The sequence below is a fragment of the Cupressus sempervirens genome, chromosome 2 (genome assembly GCF_028749045.1).
Source record: "Cupressus sempervirens isolate cs-2001-9-10 chromosome 2, ASM2874904v1, whole genome shotgun sequence".
Lineage (NCBI taxonomy): Eukaryota > Viridiplantae > Streptophyta > Pinopsida > Cupressales > Cupressaceae > Cupressus > Cupressus sempervirens.
The window spans coordinates 373,115,804-373,133,533 of NC_143119.1; positions in this window are offsets into that span (position 1 = coordinate 373,115,804).

Here is a 17,730-nt window from a genome sequence, read left to right on the forward strand (position 1 = left end):
AGATAGCTTCTACAAGTGAGATTGTGAGCACAATAGTCACATCTATTGCTTAATCTTCACCAACCACCTCCCAGCTCCAGGTATCTGAAACTAAAGTGCCAGACACTTTATCTACCGAGTTGTCTATCACCTCTTCAACCATCGAGTTAGCCTCCTTAGCTTCTTCATCAACAATGAGTGTATCAGTAAGTTCCACAATTTTGTTTTCATCAATTCTAGTAAGTTCTACATTTTTGTTTCCATCAGCATCATCTATATCCACTTTGACTCCAATCAGTTTAGATACTACTATGGGTACTCTACCGAGTGTGATTCCATTTTTGGGAAGTGTTTCAATTTTTTATCTAGTTAGCACTTCTATTGGCATTCAATCCTCGAGTCCTATCCCAATTTTCAGTTCTAGCCCTTCTATCTCCACTATTGTGTCTATTCCTAATGTCAAACCAATAATCACATAAGTCAAACAAAAGCATCCATTAAAACTTTTGATCACTGGAAAGGAAATTGGAGAAGACATTGACTTAGACACAAAAAAAACTGATTCCTAAGATTGACTATGACACTACTGCCATTGAAGAAATGAGGTTAGCCAATCAACTCATAGAGATGAAAGCTACGCAGAAATAGTTAAGATCAGAAAGGGATAAGGAATATAGAATAATTGAGAATGCCAAGGATATAATTACAGATGCTATAGGTGTTGAAGTAGATTTTACTCAACACATTTTGATTTAGTTAGAAGAGGCAGTACAAAAATTTAATGAAGATTCTTCCAGACAAGAGAAACTTATTAAGAAAGTTGAAAGAAAATTTGATAATAAGGTGCTAGAGCATATTGCTCAAAAGATAGCAATCAAGCAAGTTGAATTGTCAACATTTTTGGGAAATTTTAAAAATTCTTTTAATAATGCAACATCACTTTTTGCCAAACTTTGTGATGTTTATGGTTTTACTAAAGAAATAAAGGATAAGCTAAATAAGATTAACATTGATATGCAATCAAGTGCATCCAAGTTAAAGGTGGACTCCTCCACAACCTCCCATCACACCAAAATCAGATATTTAGCAGATGTACAGGTAGAACTATTGAGAGAGGAAGCAAGGATCTAATCTACACTCATAGACATCTAACACATGATCCTTCCTATCATGGACACAATGCAGAAACATATTACTCATTCCAAAACATTGGTCCAAGATCAGAACGTCTTAGTGGTTGATCACTTGATCCAATTATCAATAGAAGTTCAAATTGCTCTCTCCACCTATCAAAATTTGTAGTAGACTCAGGATAATACTTTTGTCACCATCCTTAAGGTACATCAAGAATTTCTATCTCACTTTGGTATAGTCATATAAACTATATATATGTAATCCTTTGGCATTATTTTCAAAAAGGGGGAGGGATTTAGCATAATAAGTGAGGAGAGTTATCACTATAAGTGATAGGGGGAGTCAGCACTCAATAGAGTTAGCATGTGTACATAAGTATCTCTCTATATACATCATCAAGAAGATATATATAGAAATGTATATGCAGCAGTTCTACAAAGATCAATTTTGAAAAACCAAAATTCATTGAGTCAAGTAATGTACATATGTTTTGGCTTATAGGTGTTTTGTCACAAATGCCAAAGGGGGAGATTGTTGGTATTATATTGTATTTGTCATTAGTGACAACACTTACTTGATTCTGAATGATTACCAAGTTCATCACTCAATCTACCATGTATACCAAGCATTCAGTGGTTACCTTATAGGTTCATCACTTAAGTAGTTCATACCGAGCATTTCTGAAGCTACCAAGTGAGTGTGCAGTCAACCAGTTCATATCGAGCATTCACGAAGCTACCAAGTGGGTGTGTAGCCTAGCAGTATCTATCAAGCATACAGTATTCATTGAGCTTCATAGTTTTTACCAAGTGATGGAAGCATAGTGTTTACTGAGCAATGAAAGTGTAGTGTTTACCGAGTGAAAGCAAGGTAAACAAAGGATTCAATTTTTACCAAGTGATACTACATCTACCGAGTCACCTGTGGTTACTGAGTTTAGAACTATGTCTAGTGATTAGTATGGACCAAGCCTTCACTTCTACTAAGTGCATGACGATGTCGAGTAATGCAATAGATGCCGAGTATTAGAAGGTCACTGAGTCAATTCAGTGAACCCAAGTTATTTACTACTAGGTCGACTCGGTAATGTTTTGTTCACTTGTGTTTTAGCCGACCTTGCAATTGTAATTATTGGAATGGTATATAGACAATGTATTATATCATTTACTAGATATGCATAAGAGTATCAAGAGAGACATGTAATGTTTTGAGAAGTGTAAATGTGAATCAGCAGAAGAGTAGAATATTTAGCAAGGTCTACAAGGAGCAGTTAAGATTCATCAGTCACAAGAGGTGATCTATATTTCAAGGATCTAATCAGTAATAAAGTTTGTAAGTAGATCCACTATTTCATTCTAACAGGTGAATTAGTTTTGTAAATCTTTTAACAAGGTAGACTTAATAGTCTTTGTATAAATCTCCTAACAGAGTGCATACTTCAGTGTATGTTTGTAAAATCCTCTAACAAGGTGGAGCTAGCAGTCCTTTGTGCTCCTAATAGGGTAGATCACCAGAAGTGGTCAATGTAAGCCTTAACATGCCAACCTCATACTACAGTAATGAAGTTTTGTGGGTATCATCCCCACCCCAGTTTTACTTTCTATTTGGAAGGTTTTTGGGTTACCAAATCACTATGTACATGTGTTATGAATGTTTGATTTCTCATATATGTAGTAGATTATATGAATGAATGGTGAATAGTATATATGGTTAAAGTGCTAAATTATTTAAAGTTTTGAAGTTATTGATTCACCCCTCCCCTCTTAGAAACCTATCATATCTTAAATATTTACAACACACGTTATGCTCCTACAACAAGTCTTATCACATATTTGGTCTAGGAGTTTAACTTTCTCAACTAATTTATTTTGTGTGTTGTCTATCCTACCATGGAATTTAAGTGAATATATTTGATGATAGAATGGTGTCATCTTCCTAGAAAGTTTTTTTGAACTTGAAATCCAAATAATTTGATGAACATACATATACAATGAGCTATCAAACAAGATGATTTTCTTCCATGTTATTAAATTCATAATACATAAATTTATAATGTAACATCTATGCTCTAAGTTGACTAACTCTACCCATAATATACTTCCACATAATGATTTATGAAACATGTCTTCTAATTAATTTTACAATTAACATGAGAAAAGGAATCTCATACATAACTTCTTTATAATAAATCAAATCTCACAATTGATATTTCCTTACAAGAATAATATATACAACTTCTAAAATTTTTCTTTCCACAATTTTGGATGGTAAAAAATGATACAAATATCTTTTACAACACAATGAACTAACATTGGAGAATTGATATCACAACACTTTTAAGGTGACATTGAACATTGATCTCTCTTTACACACTTGATTGTTTAAATTTTCAAAGGGTGAAACTCTAATTCCTTCAAGGGATCCATCTTCGAAAAACCTGCACATGACACACAAACTAGGAACCATGGAGGCTCACCTCCCATTCTAGGCTTCTATGAAGCCACTTATCAACCAGGGGAAACAAGATCCAAATGGGCTACACACATACATCACTTGCCATTGCATGAGCACAACACAAACAAAAAACAACTCCCTCCCATGACTTGCACTATGATTCACCATTAGAATCATCTCACATTGGGTGAAGGTGGGCTCTTCAAAGAGGATATTCCACAACCAACATAAAACATCATATTACAATTGTATATGCCTCTCAAGGCCATCATAAAGTCTCCTTCTTCATTATCACAAATCCCTTGTATCTCCCAAAACAAAAAAGGTATATGGCTTCAACGGAGTCCATACTCCATGAGAGCAAACAACTCATCATCATGAGATAAATCTTCTCAACTACAATGTTAAGCCCCACTAAGCCCTTCACCAAAGGCTTCTCTTCCTACCAAGGGAAAGTGAAGCCTTCACACCCATGATTGAATTCAACATTCAAATCCAAAAAAGTAAATCAAGAAGGAAAAAAGGACAAGAAAATTTCAAGAGCACAATACACATTGACATTGCCACAACACAATACCAACACCCACAATGCAAAGTTTCACAATACAATGCATGCTCCATTAACAACCCTCCAGACTTGTAGATTTAGTTTGCAATAATAAAAGAAAGAAATGAAGCATGGTTTGAAGCACCAACCTTGGTCCAAGCTAAAGGAAATGATAGTTGTAGTATAGCTCCCTTAATCCCCCTCCAAACTTAAATGTCTCTAAACTTAGAGAGTGGGTGAATAACTGCCTAATTTGTCTAAGACTTTTTAATAAGGCCTTCCCACTAACTATTTTAGCAAAGACACCTAGCCACTTCCTCTTACAAATGTGTCTCCTCTAAATTTTTCATTTTTGACTTAGTTGAACATAGGAGAAAACACATGTGACAACTCCAAATTCGAATTGATGGAAGAATGCATGAGTAAATTGGCCCCATAGGTTGTCTAGACACTCACATGGTCAAAATTTGGTTCCTAACTTGATATACTATCACATGGGTAATTTATTTTAACATAAAATACACCTTAGGACCACCTAGTGACCCCTCAAAACCTTAACCAAGTCCAAATTCGAATTTCCTTTTATTGTGACCCATCCTACCCTTTTTTAAGTGGTTTATTTACTCATTAATAGGGTAATTAGTTTTAGGGTAAATTACCACCATGATCAAAACTCTACATGACATGTCAATTACACACAAAGTTCACAAGTGTCAAGTGACACACAAGAACACATTTAGATTACCATGACATGCTCCTAATACAGCTTTATTATTAAAAATTTCCACAAGCAAGAAACCTTAGATTTACGAAGAAAAATACTTTCACAATGAGACTTTTGAATCTTCCAAAGATTCACCTTGGTTAAACTATGTTGATAAGATTTGGAACTTGTTTCCCCCAAAAATTTACATGGTTCCACTTCCTACATATTAAACTTGGGCATTAGTAGTCCAAGGAGGTCATACAATATAAATATATCATAAATACATATAATTTCATAATTCAAATTTAATTTCCTTCCCTAGTCATGTCAAATAGTTAGTTCAAAATATTAGAATATCAACATCTACATATCATAAGTCATCATAATCAAATGAATATTTATCTATATATCATAATCATCCATCTACATATCATGAATCATCATAATCAAATTAAATATTTATCATCATATCATAAATTATCATAATCAAATTATCTTTTTGCATTGCATCAAAACCTAATAGTATCATGTCATAAAAATACATTTGTATGTGTTCAATCATTTCATACACAATATCAGGTTCTTAGTACATGTCATAATGTAAAACACTACTATAGTATCAAAATCAATAGATAAAACAAATCCACTATCCATCTAAGTCTCAAATAGCTATCAAAATATCAAAGTCTCAAATATCAAGATGTAAATAAAATGTCTATGCTATGATGGGTCAGAGTGATGCCTCACATAATCATTAAACAACACATGAAATATAGTCAACTAAGTAATCATCATTGATATATCTCTAGTCCATGATATAAAATAATATCCTTGAAACTAACACATCGATGAAATAGACATAAAAGAATTTAATAAATATAACAGATAAATATACTATGGGTGGGCACTACAAATTCACTCTACCTCTTAGTGTCTCTCTTTCCCGAATAGACTTCCAATAATTGGTATCATAGCATAGTTATCTTAACATAAATTAAACCACTTTATTGTCAAGATCTTAGCGATGGAGGCATATATGTTGGAAAATATCACTAAAAATGAGAAGCTTAATACACAACTTGCACTATAGAAACTTGGGGCAACAAGAGATGAATTAAAGAAATATTAAAAGAGAAGAAAGGAGTTGGCAATCCAACTTACTAACACTAAATAACAAGAAGATTTCATTCAAGGACTACTTGACAATGGAAATTCTAGTGAAAGTGATAAAACAATAGAAAATCTATTGGAAATGAATAATACATTCAATGATGAGATAAGAGGACTAAATAGAGAGCATCAAATCCAATTAGTAAGATTGTGTAAAGTGATTAAATAGAAAAACAAAGTTAAAGAAGATAAGATTATGGTCGATGAATACAAGAGGTAAATATCCAGAAGACTTAATGAAAGAATATGTAATCTACATAAACTCACACATAAGAAATTTGATATTCTCAATCAACTACTAAGTGCAAATAAAATTATCAATAGGAAAGATGTGGAGATTACAAATTTGAAATCTAAGAATGATACTCTAAGGAATGAGTTGAGATCTAAAAAGGAGCTCATTGAAAGTTTGAATAAGCCTAAAGAAGTTGTGAGATATTATGAAGAAATGATGAGATCACAAAGAAGTCCACATGACCCATCTAGACTAGGCTATGTTGAGCACCTATCATCTACCAAGGAAGGAGAATCATCAAAGAGTGGAGAATAGAGGAATGTAAAGTTAAAGAAAAAAAAACCTAGATATTATCATTATGAGAAATAGAATCATAAAGAAAATGTTTGTAGAAGAAAAAATGGTAAGAAAAACCCTAATCATAAATTCAATGGATATTTTTTAATTATAAGAAGAAAGGAAATCATGCACATGAATGTAGATCCAAAAATAGAAATACAATAGTGTTGGCAATATGTCTAATAAATTAGATAAGGTAAGTTATGGTTGTCACTTATGGCAACATATTTGTTTTGCAAATCAGTCTTGCTCATCTGTAAAGAAAATTGCCAAAGTATCAGATAATGTTACATTAACATAATAGTTTTGATGATAATAGAATATTCCCTTGGAATATTCTCTTGAATAGTTAACCAAAGATATAAGACATCATAATGATAATGTATATTAGTGCACATGTTTGTACAATCAACCAAGTTTGAATTATGAAGGAATTAGTAATGCAATGATGATTCAATGCATAATAGAGCATGTCAAAAAATTGTGTTAAATGACTTGATTTATTATTTTAATTATTATTTCTTTATGAGCCAACTCTAATGATGATTATGTGAGCTGACTAAGGAAGAATTTATTAATATGTTGGTATAAGTAAAGAATTTCATTTATGAAGTTAATAGAGATGAAGTACATGATGATAATGATGTGTGATCAGTGATTACAAAGTTGATATGATCTTGTGAAATCGAGTAACAAGTGAATGTGACATTGTGATATATGATGTAAAGCATTGTTATGCTAGATATGATGTAGGTTAAGATGTGCACAGCCACTCTTGTATGAAGAATTGTCAATCAAAAGATTTTCAAAGTACAAGTATCTCAAAATTGTATATATACCTATTTCCTAAATATCTCATTGTATAGTTACATGTTAGGATAGTGGGTTCTTCTTGCACACATTTGTATATGATCCACCAACTCCTGATAGGGTTGAGGCTTCTAACAAGACCTAGTCTCCTAATAGGGACTTGAGACACTATAAATTCTTCATAGACTCCTAATAGGGTCAATATCCTTAACCAGATTCTTTATATAGTGAATCATCTAGTGGGTTTCATCCTCATCGAGGTTTTCTCTTGGCCAAGTTTTCCCTAGTTAACAAAATATGGTGTTATGATCTCTCTTTGTGTATGGTTGTTTATACTATTCAGAATTATTGGTTTTCTTTCTTATGCATGTGGTAAAATAATTGATAATATCCAATTGTGGGCAAAAAGATTGAAAATACTAATTCACCCCACACCCGCTCTTAGTATATCTATTTCTAATAATTAGTATCAGAGCCTAGTTATTTAGAAAAAGCTTAATAGCTTGAATAAGATCCCTATGGATATGGAACAATTGAATAAGAATCTTGAAGAAGCACATGAACATATTGATTTCCTTATTGATGAAAGAGATGGCTTTAGAGATAGATACAAAGATGCAAAAGGCTACATTGGTGAATTAAAGTGAAAAATAGATGATCTAAAGTAGAATGGACCTAATAATCAAACTAGTGATGATGAAATTGAAGATCTAAAGATAGGAAATAAGATCCTAAAACATGAGTCAAAGATAGTTGAAATTAAGCTAAGTCTTAAGAAAAATGGAAGAAACAATGACTCTGAAGTTAAAACTGAAAATGCAGATTTGAGATCCCAGTTAAGCAAGGTAACATTTGAATTGGAATATATTAAGATAGAGTATTAAAAACTTAGAAAAATACAACACCATTGTGAAAGGTGAGTTGGTACAAACCAACAACAACTTGAAAAATTATATACTAGTAGTGATAAGATTGAAGAACAAATATGTACACAAAGACCCAGTTATGATAAGACTAGACTTGGATTCTTTCATAGTCAATCCACCAAGAAATCTATTGAGAGAAAAAAAAATTGATACTCCTAAAAGCAATAAGAATCTAAGAAAGATAGATGATACACCCAAGGACAAAGAGGATATCACTCATTCTAAGAAAGATAAAGAATTTGATGAATAAATGGACAAGAAAAGAAAGGAATCTTTTTGCCTAAAGTAATCAACCTAAAGAAACTGAAATCGATTGCAAAGGTAAGTCCTTCAAACCTATTTCAAAGTTTAATTGCCATAATTTTCATTGATATGGTCATTATGAAATAGATTGTAAGAAACCTAAAATTGATAGCAATAATGCAAATAGTAGGATATATAGGAACACTAACCATGCAGGAAATAGAAGAAGATCTCATAGTAATGAAAGTGGAGAAAGAAGACAAATTGTCTACTATAAATGCAAAAATCTTGGACACATTGCAAGGAATTGTAGAGCACCCAATGACTAGTTAAATGAATAGAAAAAAAAAAGTACCTATATGTTAGCTATGCAATAACTTTGGACACATAGAAAAGTTTTGACAAAAAAGACCTAAATAGGAATCAAAATTATAGAAGAAACAATAGAAGAAATGATGGTAGTTTAAAGAAAGAAATGAAGGAGCAGGAAAATGAATTAAAGGAATCATTTGTTAAGGCAAAGGAACTAGGATGTTCTCATATAGATACAGAAGATGTACCTAACAAGACAATGAAGTCACTTATTGTTTGTGACTCTTCTTACTAGAATTAAGCACTCTTAGTAAGACAGAGTATCAGTTATTAACAACTAATGTTAGAGTAAGTATCAAAAGATGTGCAATTGATTGTATGTAGTAGACATTGAGAGAAGTCTACACTAAAGTGCACATTGACTGAAAAGGTCAAGATAAGGATATATAAGAAGACTAATCTCTCTATTGCATAGAGATAGTATATTGAACTAGTGGCAAACATGCATTTAATGCAAAGTATAGATTGTTAAAGATTTAATGGATGCAAATTGACTTGCATACATCATTTTCTTGTGCAAAGTTTGTGTGTGAGATTAAAGCAAGATTTGGAGAATTAAAGAGGTCTTCAATTATGCAAAGTCATTGAAAACTCTGATATGTGAAATTTAGGTATTTTCTAAATTGTTGAGCATAATCTTTCAAGAATGGAGAGACAAGAAGTCTTTAGTGTAAGCAATAGTTCTAGGTACAATTAAAGAAACACCTATTTGTTTTTTTGCTTGATGACTCTATTAGAGTATTTTTTCAAGTTCCAAAAAAATTTCTTCACGTCGAAGATATAAGAGGATATATTCACTATAAGATTGAAACTATAGGTGACTTGGAGATTCATAAGGATTTGGAGAAGATATGCAATAATGATTTGTCATTGAAACCTGAACATAGATACCTAGAATGACTTAACCTAATTAAGGATATGTTCTACATGGATTTTGATAATAACAAATGGACAAGGATAATTCTAAGTAGAGTACATGATGATTTTCTATGGCTGGGAGATTCTATAATTTATATTAACAATGACCTAATTCACAAAGTCACAAGTTTGAGCAAGGAAAGATACAATCTAGTAAACATTAAGAGTGTTTGCAAGATAGTTGAGATGAATCTAAATACATATTTTGATGGTAGAAACATGAAAGTCAAAACCATTTAAGATGATGGAGTGAGACTCATTTGTAAGATTTTGGGATACAAGTACAATCATGGATCTAGGATAGATTCAATACATGTATGATTTCTTCATGTAGCTTGCTTGGCAGTAAGAGGTGAAGAGGTTAACATGTGTGATATTATCTGAATACAATTGTTGGACAACACATCTAGAATCAAGAAATCAAGGAGTGCAGTCTTCATATTTGAATCCCTATTGACACATACTTTTATCTATTCTACTAAGAATTTCCCTAGAATCTCAAATTGGAATGAAAATGAGTGCACAATGCAGCTAATCACTCAAGCATATAGGTTAAGATGTGAAGTAGTCAAGGATGATGATATTGACAGAATAATGAAATCCTTCCAAGCTGAAATGAAGAAAAGGCATAGGGTACCTCCTATGCTAGTAGAGAAGTATAAATATGAATTGTGTTTTATGGTTGAGATAGATATCACATGTATGGAGGCAATAGTTCCTTGGGTAAAATTCATTGAACCTATGGGATATGAGATGAGTGAGGAATTAATTGAAGGGTATGCAAAAATAATTCTTCATTCTAAAGTTGATATTGAATGTCCTAGATGGGGGACATATTCTTAGAAAATGAGAGAAGTTAAAACTAATAAAATAATGAAGGATTCCAAGAAGAAGTTGGAGAAAGTAATTGATTCTATTTTAAAAGAATCTAGGATGACTAGGAAAGAATTTGATGAGGTCAAAGGGATAGCTATGTATAAGAATTTACCTTAGGGAAAAATTCACCCAAGATCAAGGAACTCAAGCACAAGCACAACAGTAGACCAAAAGAGTATGATTAGAATGATGATATGATATTCATTCAATGTGAAAGTATGTAATGCCCCGGCAAGGGATCCAAAGAATTAACCTAGAATTTCACTAACATTTTTTTTTTCCATAGAAGTAAACATCACATATAACTTATGCACATTAATGGAAGCAATAGCATTGTCCATCTGAAAGTAAACATAACATAAATAACAGATTATATTCTTTAAGATCCCTTAACGTGAATTACATACATGAATCCATCTAGTACAACATCCTCATGAAATGATAATGATAAATCCAATGTTTATACATTACATTTTGAATGCTCATTCATCCACTGTACATGTCACAGGGTATGATAGGCACAAAAATATATGTACATAGAATAAGGTACATCATCCTATTCTAATCCATGATACATCAAAGTAGAGATAATCACATGATACAACATCATAGAGAACATATACATCCATCATAAAGATCAAACATAATAAACTAAGTGCACGGTTCCTCCCAACCGTTAATAGCATCATTAGACCATCATGGATCCTAGCCATCTCTCCGTGCGTAACATCCCAAATCACTGAAGAGATCGTCGGTATTACATAGTAGGAATGTCACTCCTAATGAATACAACATCATATGTAGAAGTAATCTAACATGAAAATAAAAGCATAAGATAGCATCATCTAACATATGCTAATCATCAATAAAAAAGGATACATATCCACCATCATGAAGGACGCAATAGCCACGATGTCTCAATGAATCTCAAAATGATAAGAGTGGAAAATACACTACCACCTGACTACGTGGTACCAAAGTGGTCCACTCCCACCGTGCTAAGGAGATAATCTCAAGTCCCAAACAAGCTATCAAAATCACATAGCACATATCTCTATAAGTCTAGGAATCCTAAAAGTATACTAACTCAAAGGTTCCAAACACAAAATCTGACATCTAATCCCAGAGGCACACAATGACATGTAGGAACCTACTATGCAAGTGGGAAAGTGTCATCACAATTATCATGTACAAGTTACCCTAGCAGTTAGCTAAACTCCATGGGTCCATACTGATTTCATGCAGCCACTAGTATCCTCTCATACTGACGAGGCATACTATAGAATGCAAGGTCGCAACCATGCATCTCACTACTCCCATCCTAGCCTGTACAAGCACTCAAGGCATGGGCGAGAAAAAAACTCTTATCTTTTTAGGTTCATTCTGTTAGTATTAGGTGTGAATGTTATCACTTATTAATCCAACTTACAATGAGTTACCCTGGCAGCCTCTTAGGGCCTCGGCCCCCATTGCAAGCCACTTCCCGTCACTACATGCAGATATCCTACCCTAATCCTCATGGACTCATAAATCTCAAAATCACAAAAGATAATCCATAAAATCATCAAATATGCATAAAAGCATCAAATCTCCATGAGCAAACATCCATAGAAAATCATGAACACAACAACTCTCTATTGGTAACTGAAGTATCACTGATAATCAAATATCCAATGGCTCTCAATAACCAAAATATATATCTCAATCATACTGATCGAAGACTCCAAAAATGGTTGAGTCAAACATGTCACAACATGACATCATCAAGAATAAATCCACATCTCAGTCCCATCATGGTGACTAGAAAATAATCAAGGATAACTGATCGATGACCAAAATAATGGTTAGGTCAAGAGTCTCATACACAAGAATCTCAACTATAAAAATCAGTAATCACATCCAATACATAGAGCATTCCATCACAAACCATGGTTGGGTTTATAAAGATCAAGATTAAAACATCATCATGACATCACAATCACATAACCCCCAAGCCTCTGGTAGATGTCCTATACTGGTCAACACTAGTCAACCCAAAACCTAAAACAATAGCATAAAGAATACACAATGTAAACACATGTTTTGTTTTTGCTAAGTTTTCAAATTTGAATTTAAAAGTCTCTATTTACGTTTTTCCAAATTATATTAAGTGGAGAAATTTCACGGTTTTCCTAACCCATGTATTTGGTTGATAGATAAAAGTTTCTTGCCAAAACTATTAGACTCAATTTTCTAATTGATCTAATAATATTTTGTTTATATAACATTGTTTGAAAATTGACACTCTCAATGAATCAAAACTTCGAATATATATTCTAATAACTAATCTTAACTAAACTGAGTTTAATTAAATTAATTATTAATATCTCTTCATAATTGACAAGCTCAATATCAATATTTTAAATCATTAAAAGAGTGATCCATTAATTTAGAACTTTATAATATTCATTTATAATTAATTATATATACATATATACTTATATACATATATATATATATATATACATACATAAATATATGTATATATATATAATAACATTTAATAATTAATGATATTGCAACAAAATTGAGATACATATCCAAATCTCATATGAAATAAAGTTGCAAATAAAACTTTATATAATTTAAAACCAAACTCAAATCGCAATGCAATTTTAAAATCACGTTGCCCAATACATCCGCACCGTAGGTACACTGCGGTCGCAGGTACCCTGTGATCTTGCAAGCCTACGGTGCGTGGGGTATATAATACCTGCCCAACATCATATATATATATATATATATATATATAACATGATTTTCAATAACATTTTCTTATAAAAATGTTCCCATGCGATATGAAATACTATTAACATGAAACTCTATCACGATTTGACATTCGATTATTATATAAATAAATAAATATATGTATATATATACATATGTATGTATATATATATGGGTATATATATATATATATATATACACACACAGAGAGTTTATCACCATCACAACACATACATATATATATGTATATAATGATATATACGTATATGTGTATGCAGATTCAAGAATATACACAGTTTACTTAGAAATTCTAATTTTCAGAATTTTCCTTTAAATCTTTGATCTTCAAATTTATCCAGTAAATAATCTAATGGGTTTGGCTATGAATTTAAACCCTAGCCCCGTTTTCTTTCAGATCTATGCATATAAAGATTTCCACATAAATTCAATTGCCCATATTGAGAATGCATACAATAAAAATATGAAATTCCTCAGAAGACATGGAAGACACGAAGAAGATAGGGAATGCGAGATGCGGAAATAGCATAAGTAAAATCACAAGAATCTACCTAGATTCTGATGCTAATTCATTCTTCCTCAGAAAACTCGCAGAGCAAGCTCCCTTCTTCAAAATTCTCGAATCCTCCAATGCTCCAATTGCACTCCAAACACTATGTCTAAGCTTCTAGGAATGCCTGAATATAAAGAGCTCTTAGGAAACATCTAGAATGTTTCTAGAAATAGCTAGAAGGTGTCACCAACTAAGCATGGGTCTTTTCCAACCTTCAAGATGAGCCATAGGGTTGTAGACACCATGTGCTTAATTGATGCACTAACCCCCGTGTTGTTGACACATGAGAAATAGAAAAGTGCGTTAACTCCCATGCAAGCTTATAACTCCAATCCACTTTTATTTTAATTTTTGTAACTTTTATTATTTTATTTATTTATTACTTTATTATTATTTTATTATTATTATTAATTTTTAATTTCTAATTTTCTTTTATTTAATTCTTTTCTCTCAATTATTCTCATTTAATTAATTATACTCAAAACATCAAAGATCATGATATTTTATTATTTTTTTCCAAAATAATTAATTTATTAATTAAATCTATTTATTAAGACTTAATTAATAGAAAATTCACCATAGACCTCCAAGATAAAATATGAAAACCCATCATAGAACAAATCATACAAAATCAGTCTAAAGGGTTAAAAATCACGAAATATGTCATCCGACACATTCGATGGGTACTCAACTTTGATACTTGTCCTAACTCACTAGGACAAATGGTTTAAGGGTTTGGGATTTGGACTTGAGAATTTATCTCCCTTCTCTTATCATTGAGATAGTATAATAGGGTATGCTCATCCTGGCAATTCAGGGAAGTTGATACCCGGTACCTGCAACCTATAGAAAAACCATGCATGTACATACAATATATAATGCTAAGCTAAACAGACAATGGCAGGAAGTGGTGCATCGTGTAGATCTCGACTAAGTAGGTGACTACGACTCCCTTCCTTAACCACATCAGAAATGCCATACAATATGAAAACACACACACCATACACATGCAAGTATGGGGTAAGTATCCATAATAAAACACATAAGATAATAACCATCCATCTAATCATCAATAATAACTGAAAATAGTATAATGATCATCATGTATGCATGAAATGTAAAATCTAAATGATCTCATCATATAACCACTGAATCCATAACATAATGTCTGATAGTGTCAAAACAATACCACTAATCCATCAACATAAAACTAGTCTATCACAGTCTGATAATAATAACAATGTCCAGAAAAGATGTGAATGAGGGTAGGCACTATAAAGTACAATAGGATTTATTATATATAAAAGGCCACTAGAATGCTTCTAGAATGCCTAGGAGTGAGCAACATTATAAGTCATACAACCAAGCACATGTCCACCAAGTGTGGGTTATCCTCCATTAAGCACAAAAGTAAGTGTGACGATGAGAGGATAAGCCTACAAAGGTGTATCATGAAAAAATATGTTGTAGACACCATGTGTTAAATTAGGAGTGTGAATAACTATGTTGTCTACATGGAAACTTAGTTAATTATGCAAACTCCAGTATTTTAGACACTATGTGTTGAATTAGAGTTGCTTACTCCAGTGTTGTCAACATGACAAATCATAAGAGTATGCAAACTCCTAAGTGTCTCACCTAAGAAATAATAAAATAATGCATTAACTTAAGTAACTTAAGTAAAGTGTAATAAGTAAATACTTATTTACACCAACACCCTCCCTTAAGTGCAACTTAGGGGAATGCCCTTAAGCTTATGAAAGCTAGGATGAAATGCAAGATGGGTCTCGGTTACTAGGCCATGTTGAGTACCCATGTCCATAATGAAATGTAATCTCTCATAAAGAAGAGAAAGAGGGAAAACCTCATGGGAAAAACTATCTCCCAAAAAGAGAGATGAAAAATCAAGATGCGTGGATGGATGGAGTAATCAAGACCACCCCATTATGACATACATCAAGTATATACAATAGAGAAATATGAGAAGAAGAAGAGAGACAAGGTAGTCCCCCCACCCAAATGTAGAGTGCTAATCAGTGATAACTACTCTGATGTAGAAGCTGATCCAGGACTATTGTATAATATTCCTCCCCTTTGGAAGAAACAATATCATAGGTACATAAAAGATTCTTCCCCTATGTGTAGAAATAATCCCAAAGATCAATGATGCCTCTAAAACTTGGTCAACTATCCCTATGTCAATGCTAACTGTCACCCCTTCCAATGCTATTCAAAGAACAATCTTAGATCTAGCAAGGATGGATGTAGAACCTGTCCCAAAGAACCTACTATCTCCTCAATTAATAAATAGACTTCCTGCAACTATTGTACATAAGTATCCACAATGATATCAACCTATGAAGATTGATCATGTAGAGAATGGACATGACAGTCAGAGTGAGCCCTTACAACAACTGAAGAAGGATCATCATCATCAAAGAGAAGATATATATTATCAATGATGTCTCTCAAATATGCTATGTAGGACTTCAAAAATAAATCTTAAATATTTGCTATGTAGTCATCCTCTGATGCTGGAACTAGAATACTAGGTCTACCCTACTGTGTTGGACCTATCATTGTGGCAACATATGCATGCAAAATGTGCTAATATCATTACCTCTCTCTACATCTATTAATAGGATCCCACATATCTGAATCTATTGAACCACTATCGTTGGTGTCACTATTAGTTTCCATAATGTATGAAATATAGAGAGGATTAGAGGATAAGCTAGGTGAACTTTATTCAAACCATACATTCCTCTCTATGAAAATCTAATGTGTCTCAAGATCCATAAGTCTATATGCCTTAACACTTTCTTCATATCTGATGAAAGTACAAGGCCTAGATGGTGGTGCCTTGCATCTCCTAGAAGATATGTTTGCCCATGCTAGACAACCAAAGACTCTGAAGTGTTTCACAACTAGTTTTCTTCTACACCATGCCTCAAAAGGTTTTCTTTCCATCTAAGGCATTATGAGGAGACCTATTAAGTATGTTATTGGAATACTTATAGCTTTGACTTCTAGTGATGGATCAAGAGACTTGACTTGTATCATGCAACTTTCAATAGACTCAAGAGTTCATAACCTTAGTGCTACAACATCTATCTTGTGTGGACTTAATGTTGGTGTATTTTGAAGATCAATACCCTCAAGTTTTCAAAAGTCTTTAAGTCTTGTCTTCACATATCTACTTTCATTGTCCATCCTAAGAACCTTGATGTTTTTCCTTGATTACATTTCAATATGACTCTTGAAGGCTATAAACTTGTCCAACGCTTCATTCTTGTGATGAAGAAAGTAGACCCATGTGTAGCATGAAAAGTCATCAATGAAAGAAAGTATGTAGCAACCCTAGCTTACTGATGTCACTGTAAAAGGAATTTCTAGTACCATGTAAACCAACTAAAGAACAACTAGTGCTCTTGAAGACTTCCCTTTAGTAAACTTCTCCTCTAGATGCATATCCATTGAACATGTTGAACATTCACCCTTGGAAAATTTAATTGTAGGTAGACCTTTGACTATGTTTTTTGAGAAAATTTTCTAAAGATAGAAGAAGGCAAGATGGCCATATCACTCATGCCATAATTTGATTTGTGGATGATATTGAGTCAACAAGGCATGCAAAGGAGACTTAGGTATAAAATGGGAAAAAGAATATAACCTTGTGTCATG